The 10,103-nt window shown below is 34.7% G+C and overlaps 1 protein-coding gene across 2 annotated transcripts in view; it reads right to left on the bottom strand.

The window, feature by feature from the left end:
• PEAK1 (pseudopodium enriched atypical kinase 1) overlaps window positions 1-10,103 on the bottom strand; it is a 298,079-nt gene that overhangs the window by 189,291 nt on the left and 98,685 nt on the right. Inside the window, exon 5 of one of the 2 annotated variants that reach the window (XM_019630685.1) lies at window positions 417-567. The exons of the other annotated variant lie outside the window; for it this stretch is intronic. The gene's annotated coding sequence lies outside the window, so the exon portion shown is untranslated. The remainder of the gene's footprint in view (window positions 1-416; window positions 568-10,103) is intronic. 2 annotated transcript variants of the gene reach the window in all.

The raw sequence follows: 10,103 nt of genomic DNA, 5'->3' as shown, positions 1-10,103 counted from the left end.
CACAAAACCCCAACATGAAATAAAGATCAGAAAACAAGACTAAAACACCTTTGTGTATGTGATAGGATCCTAACATTTATGTTGCCTGGGTTATTTCTATGAAAGGAAAAAAAAGTATTTGGTGAAGGATGGATCTGTAACTATACTATTCCTATGCCATATTCTTACTCAAATAAGCTTATCTATTTCTAAAAGTTCATAACCTGGGGGGGGGGACGACAATTTTTTTGACCAATATTAGGGTCAAACACTAAGGGTCAAACTAAAACCCTGATGATGCTAAATAAGTTATAAAATTACCAGCTTTATCTGTATTTTGGTATTTGTAAGGCAAATATTTAAATTCAAAAAGAAATCCTTTCAAGTCATCTAAAGTTCTTGGTGGAAATGTAACATGATATGAGAATTCTGGTTACCAGTTAAATTTGAAGTACTTCATCCATTATGGTAGTTTTAGCAGCTATCATTACATTGCTTTAAAATTTCAAAGTATTTTGGGTCCTTCCAAGATGAATGTCCTTTCTTCCTTGCCTCTCATGCCTTATTTTCTGAAGATAGCAATGTTTACTGCAAGACAAAAAAAAAAAATCAAATAGAGCTAAACTGAAGAGTAAACTAGTTATTTCTTTCTTGTAGAATATTCTTAATCCTCTCAAGAGTTATAATTAGTCTCATCCACTTAATAACTTCCTTACTTAAGTTGAGACATGGACAGTGCATCACACACTCAATTATCCACGTCATATTTAAGAACCAAATAACTAACAAGAATCAAACTAGCACTTGAGACTTTGTAAGACTTCATTTATGGTCCTCGTATACCCTCCCTTTTTATCGGCTAGAAATATAAGAGCATTTCTCTATTGAGAAATATTAAACTCTATTTCACTTTTATAAAAATCCAATTCTAAAAGTCATTGACCAACTCTTGATACAGCCTTTGTAAAATATAAAAGTAGGTATCTCCAAATGCAAAATTTTCTCTAGCCACTTTACAGTTTTACTTTGGGCTCAAGTATGAAACATATTTGTGCTTTGGTATATAAAATGTCACCTAAATAAAATTAATAAATGTCTATCATTTCTAACTCTTGGGCACCCAAGTACATGTATGTTCAAACTGACCCGACCCCTAATTTGTTTTATCTATATCACTAAATATAAGGAAAATAACTGGAAGAATTAAGTAGAAAGATAAATGTGATTACTTTTAAATGATTCCTGATGGTACTTACATCCTATAGAATTGAACCTTTCAATAAATTTTAATACAACAGAGAAGCATTTTAAAAAGGAAGTTTTTGTTTGTACACCATCAAACATCTAATTGCAACACAGCTGGGTTATTCATGATGAAAACAACACCCAATGTTCTTAGTGCTTATATCCATCACTTCATGTCGTAGGCACATAACAGAGTTAAGCAGTATGTAGGAGAAATATTACCAAGAATATACATATATCACCAATATACAGATGAAATAACGATGCCCACAATCACATACACAGTGGCAAAATTACTTAGTCTTCTTTCCATTAAGAGTCTTTAAGGGGGCCGGCCGAGTGGCTCAGTTGGTTAAGAGTTGTCTTGGGAACATGAACTGAGCAGCAGAGCTGTCAGTATGGATCTCAGATGGGCCAGTGATGCTGAGCCCTCTACAGCTAAGATGGTGAACAGCTTGACCTGGAGCTGGGCTGCCATGAGTGGTCGGCGACGGCGTAGGCTGCAGCCCCTGCTGCAGTGGGCTGCCGGGAGCTACCATGAGTGGCCGGCAGTCAGTGTGACTGGCTGGCGGTTGGCAGCTGGTGACAGCTGCTTTGAGCTACCGTGAGCATCCATCCAATGGCTGGCGACAGACTGCCTCAGCCGGGAAGAGCGCAATGATCATAATACCAACATGGGCCAGTGAAGCGATGTCCCCCACAACTAGACTGAAGAACAAAAGGACAGCAACTTGTCTGTTCCCCTTCTCCTGATTCCCCAGCGATGTTCCCCTCCCCCAATTCCCCAATAAAATCTTTAAAAAAAGTCTTTAAGGAACAACAATGTAATTTACATCAATTTTAGTGTGAATTTTGAATATGAAAAATTCAACATATGGGTATACAAATATTGGTAACCTAGAAAAGTACAGAGGGATAGAAAAGTAAAGTTATTTCCCAAGGGTGGGTGTTTGGCTAGTGGCAAACTCCTTACTCTCCCCTAATGCTGTGCTCTGTTATCCTCCTATAATCCATACTGCATTCTTTCCTCCCAAAATTGTTTTATCCAAATACTTTATTCTTGGACTTATAAGTATTGCATCATGATATAGCCATTACCCAATAATGTAAGAGATAAAGAGACATAAACAGTGTTTAATTAAATCTTCACATTTTAAAGTTAATATTGAATATCACCCAAAGCATAAGAACCTTGCAATGGTATAATCCATGTTCTGCAATAACCTTTTTGCTAATGTCATATATTATATCTCTACATGTGTATGAAACCCAGTAATAAAGTGGTTTAAGTTACACTTTAAGAAGTCAGCTTTCTATTAAAGAAAATAACAGGAGAAAAATAGATAAACCTTTTATATTTATCATTCTGGGTGGTTTTCATTTCTTTTTGTAGAACCAAGTTTCCATTTGATATCATTGCCCTTCAGCTCAAAAACTCTTTTATTTTTTCTTATACTGCAGGTCTGCTGGCATGAATTATCTAAGTTTTTGTTTACCTGAAATTGTCATTATCTTACCTTCATTTTTGGAGGGGTTTTTTTTTGCTTTTTTTTTAGCTGAGCCATCCTGCCACCTGTTGGCAGCTCAGCTGGGACTTGAACTGCTGTTTCTCAGAGCTCACACTCTTGAACGAGCTCTTAACCAACTGAGCCACTCGGCCAACCCTTACCTTCATTTTTGAATATTATTTTCATTGAATATAGAATTCTGAGTTGAAAAGGTTTTGTTTTCCTTTTTTCCTTACAGCTCTTTAAAGATGCCATTCCATCGTTTTTTGGCTTCCATTATTCTTTTAAGCCAGTTGTCATTAATAGTATTGTTACCCTGTGTATGTATCTTTTGTTTTCTGGCTGTTTGCAAGATTTTCTCTTATCTTTGTTTTTCAGAAGTATGACTAATATGTGTCTAGATTTGGTTTTCTTTGCATTTATTCTTCCTGGGGTTCACTGAGTTTCCTGGCTCTGTAAGTCAGTTTTGTTTTGTTTTTGTTTTTTGGAGTTTTTTTTGCTAAATTTGGTGTTTTCAGCCACTATTTCTTTTTTAAACATTCTCTACCATTTTCTCTTTTTACCTTCTGCAATTTCAATATACATAAGTTTGACTATTTGTAATTGAGGTTATTGTTGTTAAAAATTTTTTTTCTCTGTGTTCTTCAAGTAGGATAATTTCAATTAATTTGTCATCAAGTTCACTGGCCCTTTCTTCTGCCATCTCTCATCTGATGTTAGGTCTAGGCAGTGAATTTTAGATATTGTATTTCCAGATCTACAATTTCTTTTTTTTTCTTTTTAAAAAATAGTTTCTACTTATCTCTGCAGACAGACTATTTTCATTTATTATGCCCTTCTATTCCTTAAGTTTATATTATAATAGCTGATGTAAAGTTATTGTTTCCTGACTCTAACATCTGGATTGACTCCTTCTTCTTGTAACTATGGGTAATATTTTCCTGTTTCTTCATGATTAATCATTTTTTATTGCATAATGGACAATATGGATGACATACTATAGAAACTCTGTATTTTATCTTTCTTTGAAGTGTGTTGATTTTTCACCCATTATGTAGTTAAATACTGGTCATCTTAACTTGTGTATACTTGGCTTTACACTTTGTTAGGGAGGATATGTTTCAGCTTTGCCCTTAGTCCTAGAAGAAATCCCTTAGGCCTTGAACAGTTTGTACTTCTAAGACCCTTCTGAGATTTCAACAGAAACCCTGATGTGTTTGGTAGGACTCAAACTCCAAATGTGATCAGAAATACCAGCCCAACAAATCCCCATGTCAACTGCTAGTTTCCAACAGGCTCTATGGAGTCTCCTCTGTGTATGTGAACTCAGGGATCAGCCAAGGAATCGAAAGGAAAGCATGTACAGACTTTGAGGCTCCATACTCTGTGCCTCTCTCCTTTCTGGGAAGTTTCACCACTAAATTCCAGAACTGGGCACGACTTAAATAGTATTGTGCATTAGACAAAAGTAATCTGTTAATGTTGAATTCCTGATTGTGATTATTTTATATTGGTTACGTGGAAGAACATCACTGTTTGTAGAAAATACACTCTAAAGTATTCAGGTGATGGGGTATAATGTCAAAAACTTATTCCCAAATGATTCAGGAAAAATTATCTGTACTATTCTTACAACTTATGTATAAATTTGAAATTATTACAAAATGTAAATTAAAAACTTAAATGCATCAAATAGACCCTATCATATTTTCATAATGTCTAACACAGTTAAATGCTTGAAGAAAAAGTAGTTACATGGTGAAACAAATTTGGGTAAAGTTACTCATTGTATCCAATCTTTGTGATTCATGATATATGATAACATATCAAATATTTCTACAAATCATGCATTAAACTACTTTCATTTATTCATCCTGCCAACTACATATAAATTAGATACTTAGGACCTGCTCTATGAAAGGCAAAGTTCTGAGTAGTAGAGATATAGATAAGAAGGGCAAGATCAACCCTCTCAGAGAGCTTACACTGTAGCACAGAGAGAGACAAATAAGTAAACAAACTAATTTCAGATGGCAAAAAATGCCTTGAAAAAAATAAAACTGGGTGTTATAAATTGGGTGGTTGGAGATGCCATTTCATATAATGCATCAAGGAAGGCTCTCTGAGGAGATGATATTCAAGTTGAAACTTAAAGAAATGAGCCAGACATGGGAAGATTTAGGTAAAGAATTTTCCAGAAATAGTGCATTCATGTTGTGAGACAGGAATGAGCTTAGAGTGTTCATGGAAAAAAGATTCTAAATTATCAAAACAATGAAAAAGGAATTAGTGAAAAAAAGCTCTTGTGTAACATACCCCTTAGAAATATGTGAAAATTGGCCAAATTTAAACCTATTTATTAATTCCTATGTGATGACAACAATAACATAACAATTATTTAAAATTTTTAATTTTTTTTTAACTATGCAAATTCTCTTTGGGTTCTGACTCTCTATTGCTTCATTGCTTCTGTTAGAACACATCCTTAGTTTTAGTTTATATTTGAAAACCAAGGTTCTGCTCTCTCTGCATGTAAAAAGAAATAAGATTCCTCTTTGGTTTTTTTTTTTCTGCACCAGTATGTTGGGAAAATATCATGGAGACATGCAGAGTGTATGTGGCCATGTTACTACGCGCTCAGTGATGCAACAGCAGCATTTCCTCAAAGCTAAGCTCTCTCTTCTAGGCCTTCTATGGCACTGGATTTTGCCTATTTCCAATGAACAACTTCAACTATATACCTTTAAACAGGAAAGTACACTTATGATTACAGAATGTAAACTACATAATCCTTCTTCAGAAGTGTGGCTTGAATTGACTACATGAACGTCACATCAAACACAATCTCAGACTGTATATATCAATGCTGCTGCAGATATTAGAATAATTCTGAGCACTTGAAGAGGAGCCTGACCAGTGTGCTAAGCTACATCAGAATACAGAGAATATCAAAGCAGAGGTAATGAAGGGAAGAGGCTGTAATCTCAAAATTGGGAACTAAGGAGAAAAATCTCTACACCTTTTAAATGGGGACAGCTTGACATTAAATATGATATAATGTTGGGTGGGTTTTTGCTCATGAGTACAAGGGCAACTTCATCACAAAATAACTAAATTCAGGACACAGACACATGTGCTCATTTTGAAACATTAATAAGACAGACATATTAAAACAAAATAGGAAAGGAATATAACCTTGCATAATTAAATAAAGAAAAAGTGCCAGTTTGGGTGTAAGATAAATTAGACATTAGCCCCAATTCCCCCGGCTGAAGAACCCCTGACACAACCTTTGACAGCGTAAAATCTGTCAAAGCCCTATGGACTCAGCACTGTGTGATCTCACCTAGTTTGCTGTTTAATTTAATAGCAGAGAATAGTTCAAATAAGAATATCACTTAGAATTAAAACACAATATTCCTAGTCCACTAGGAATCCCACAGCTTACTTGGGAGTTTCTTAATCATATAGAGCATGGATTGTCTAACCCGTGGGCCAAATCTGACCAGCCACCTGTTTGTATATGGCAAGGTGAGAATAGATTTTATGTTTTTAAATAGTTGGGTAACAGATATAAAGAAGAAGAATATTTTGAGACATAAAACTTACATGAAATCTAAATTAAATTAAAGTTTTATCAGAACAAGGCTCATTTTATCAGAATGAGGCTCATTTTCTAACGTATTGCCCATGGCTGCTTTTGTCCTACAAAGGCAGAGTTGAGTTGTTATGATAGGGATCCTACTGCCTACAAAGTATAAAATGGACACTACCTGGCACTTGATAGACACTGTTTATTGGCTCCTGATACAAAGTCGTCTCAAAGTAATTATACACTAAAATGATAGGATTTATATTTTAAAATACTAGATCAAATGGTTTGTTATTTTAGTCCTTACCCACTAGTATATTAGTCTTCTATGCTTCTAATGAAATGTTAAGTAATCATTTTAAATGACTGTAAATGAATTTACGTAATTTTAAAATGACTATCCCATAATATTGAGATAATTTTTACATACTCAAAAACCCATTTTCCTGACTTGTAGAAGTTTATTAGGTATGATAAATCATTTTCTTTGGGTCAGTTTCTGATTTAAAGTATAATGGAATCTGAATCGAAAATCAATAATAGTTCCTATAGTCGATACAAGATCTTTTATAACAATACGAAGAAAAAGTGAATCTGGCTGCAGCCCCTGTGGCAGTGGGTTGCCATGGGCTACCGTGTGTGGCCAGCAGCCAGCGTGAGCGGCCAGCAGCTGCAGTGAGCGGCCGTCCAGAAGCCAGCGACTGATCTGCCTCGCCAGAGAAGAGCGCAATGATGGTGCCAACTTGGGCCAGTGAAGCAACGTCCTCCACAACTAGACTGAAGAACAAAACAACAGCAACTTGTCTGTTCCCCTTCCCCAATTCCCCAGCACTGATCCCATCCCCCCAATTCCCCAATTTAAAAAAAAAACAAAAAAAAACACCTCATTGTAGTGATGGCCGGTTAGCTCAGTTGGTTAGAGTGCAGTGCTCATAACACCAAGGTTGCTGGTTCAATCCCCACATGGGCCACTGAGCTGTGCCTTCCACGACTAGATTGAAACAACTACTGGACTTGGAGTTGATGGGTCCTGGAAAAACGTACTGTTTCCCAATTAAAAAATCATTGTAGAATGGTTAACTCCCATTACTGGCCATGATGGAATAAACAGGTCCAGGATAATCCTCCCACTGCAAACAACTAGAACACAGTATAAAATATAAGAAAGGACTATCTTTAGACATAGTCATTGAGTGCAGAAAAACCTGAGAAAAGGTAAAAACACAAGATAAGTCCTACCATCACCCAAGGCTCTGGGGGCAGCAATTTACCACTCCAGTATGAGGGAAAGAGCCCAAATAGAGCCCAGCAATCTTGTTTACGTGAGGAGACAAAGAAGTGCAAGGAGGCCAAGGTGGCTAGAATTTATGGGGCAGAGTTCCAGAGAGGAGGGAAAGAGTTTCAGTAATTTAAATGAGGGTTTCCTTGAGTATTTAGCTGAATAAAAACCTGGACATGAGAAGAGTAAACTTTCTTGAGACCAGCCAGAAACTTCTAAGGAAAGGCTGTTACCAAGAAGCTGTAAGACAAAGGATTTTCAGAGCTGATATGGGGCCAATATTTCAACAAGTTCCTCCCAGAAAGAATGAAAAAACCTTGTTGAATATAGAAGGCAGTCAGTAGTGACCCCAGAAGGGCCACACCAGAGAGGCAGGAGGAAAGTGGCCCTAAAATAAAAACTATTATAACCCCACCTGAAAGAAGCTTGAAAGCCTACAACCTAGAAACGATCAAACTAATAGGCGATTTAAAATACCTGTCATGAAAAAGTCCAATACTCTTTAAAGGAATACCACAATATCAAGAATTCAACCTGTAAAATTCATAAATATTTGTCATTTAATTAAAAATTACTGGACATACAAAGAAGTGGGAAAATGTGACCAATAACCAGAAAAATATCAGTCAATAAAGAGAGAGATGCAGAAATGACAAACATGATGGAATTAATACGCAAAGACACTGAAAGGGCTCTGATAAGTATGTTTCATATTCAAGGATGTAAATAAAAACAGGAACATAGTAAAGAGAGAAATGGGGAGTTTTCAAAATGAGACAAACAGAACTTCTAAAGATATGTGTGTATGCATATATACACACACGTATATATTTGAAATTTTTTACCAGATCGAGATAAGCAGTAGTTTATGCACTACAGTAAAAAGAGTTTAGTGAACCTGAAGATATAGCAATATAACCTATCCAAAATGAAGTTCAGAAACAAAAAATGACTCTGAGACAATGGAATAATACTTTTGTAAAGGTCTTACGTTATAAGAGAAGTTGTATAATATTATTTGATAGAATATAATAAGTTAAAGAAGCATATTATAAATCTTAGAGTAATCACTAAAAGTAAATAAACATAATAAGTCAATAGGGTAATAAGTCAACAAAGAAGATTAAATGGAATCCAAAAGCATAATTAATTCAAAAGAAGGGTTAGTAAAAAAACAAATAGCAAGATGATAGATTTAACCTCAAACAGCTCAATAAATACATTAAATGCAAACTGTCTAAATCCTCCAAACAAAAGCAAGACTAAACATGCTGTCTATGAGTATCCCACAATAAAATAAGGAAATAGGTTAAAAGTAACAGGATAGAATTACAGCATGCAAATTGAAACCTTAAGAAAGCTCAGACAAGCTCGAAGACTAAACAAGAAATAACAGACACAATGAGGAAAATTTCATAGTGATCAAGGGGTCAATTGACTTAGAAGATAAAATAATTCTAAATGTATATGTACAAATTAATGTACATAATAATTTATAAAATTAACTACAAAATATTTAATAATTAACTACAAAATACCTGAAGCAAAAACTGACAAAACTGAGGAAAGAAACAAACAAGAACACAAATACAATTGGAGGTATCAACATTCCTTTCTCAGTAACTGAAAGAACAGTACACTGCAAGTCCAGCAAAGATAAAAAAGACTTGAACAGCACTGTCAACTGAATTGATATTTATAGAACACTACAACCAACAAGAGCAAAACATAAATTTTATATTGTCCATGAAACATTTACCAAAACAGGTCATCTGCTGAGCCAGGAATAAGTCTTACCAAATTAAAAGAACTGAAACTATACACAATATGTTCCCTTATCACAAGGGAATTAAATCAGAAATCAATAACAAAAAGATATCTGGAAAATTCCCAAACATTTAGAAATTAAACAACATACTTCTACAATAACCCAAAGAGGATAAAGAGACATAAAGATGTCAAGTTTCTACACTTTACTAGAAGTAGTAAAATGGAGCAGTGCCAGCAGTACTATGGTACAGGAGACTGTGATATTATGAATATATAATAATATTATGAATATATAATGCAATATATATAGCAACATGAAAAAGTCATACAAAGAAATACATTTAAAAGCACTATAGTAAATCAGCATGAAATTCTAAAAAGTATTCAAGTAACCCACAGGAAAGCAGGAAAGAAAAAAGAGAAATGAAAAACAAAGGAGACAAATGGAAAAAAAAATTAAATATCATATCCATAATTACCTTTATTTGCAATTGCCCCAAACTGGAAACAACTAAAATGTTCTAAAATAAGTGAATGATTAAACAAACTGGTACATCCATACCATGGAATACTGTATCAGCAATAAAAAAGGATGAATTACTGATACACACCACAACTCAGATGGTACTCAAGGGCATTATGCTGAGTGAAAAAAGCCAATCTCAAAGGTTATATATGAAATAATTTTATTTACATAACATTCTTTTTTTTTTTTAAGATTTTTTTTTTA

Source organism: Hipposideros armiger, unplaced genomic scaffold (assembly GCF_001890085.2).
Source record: "Hipposideros armiger isolate ML-2016 unplaced genomic scaffold, ASM189008v1 scaffold_931, whole genome shotgun sequence".
Lineage (NCBI taxonomy): Eukaryota > Metazoa > Chordata > Mammalia > Chiroptera > Hipposideridae > Hipposideros > Hipposideros armiger.
This window is presented reverse-complemented; position numbering and strand designations above follow the sequence as displayed.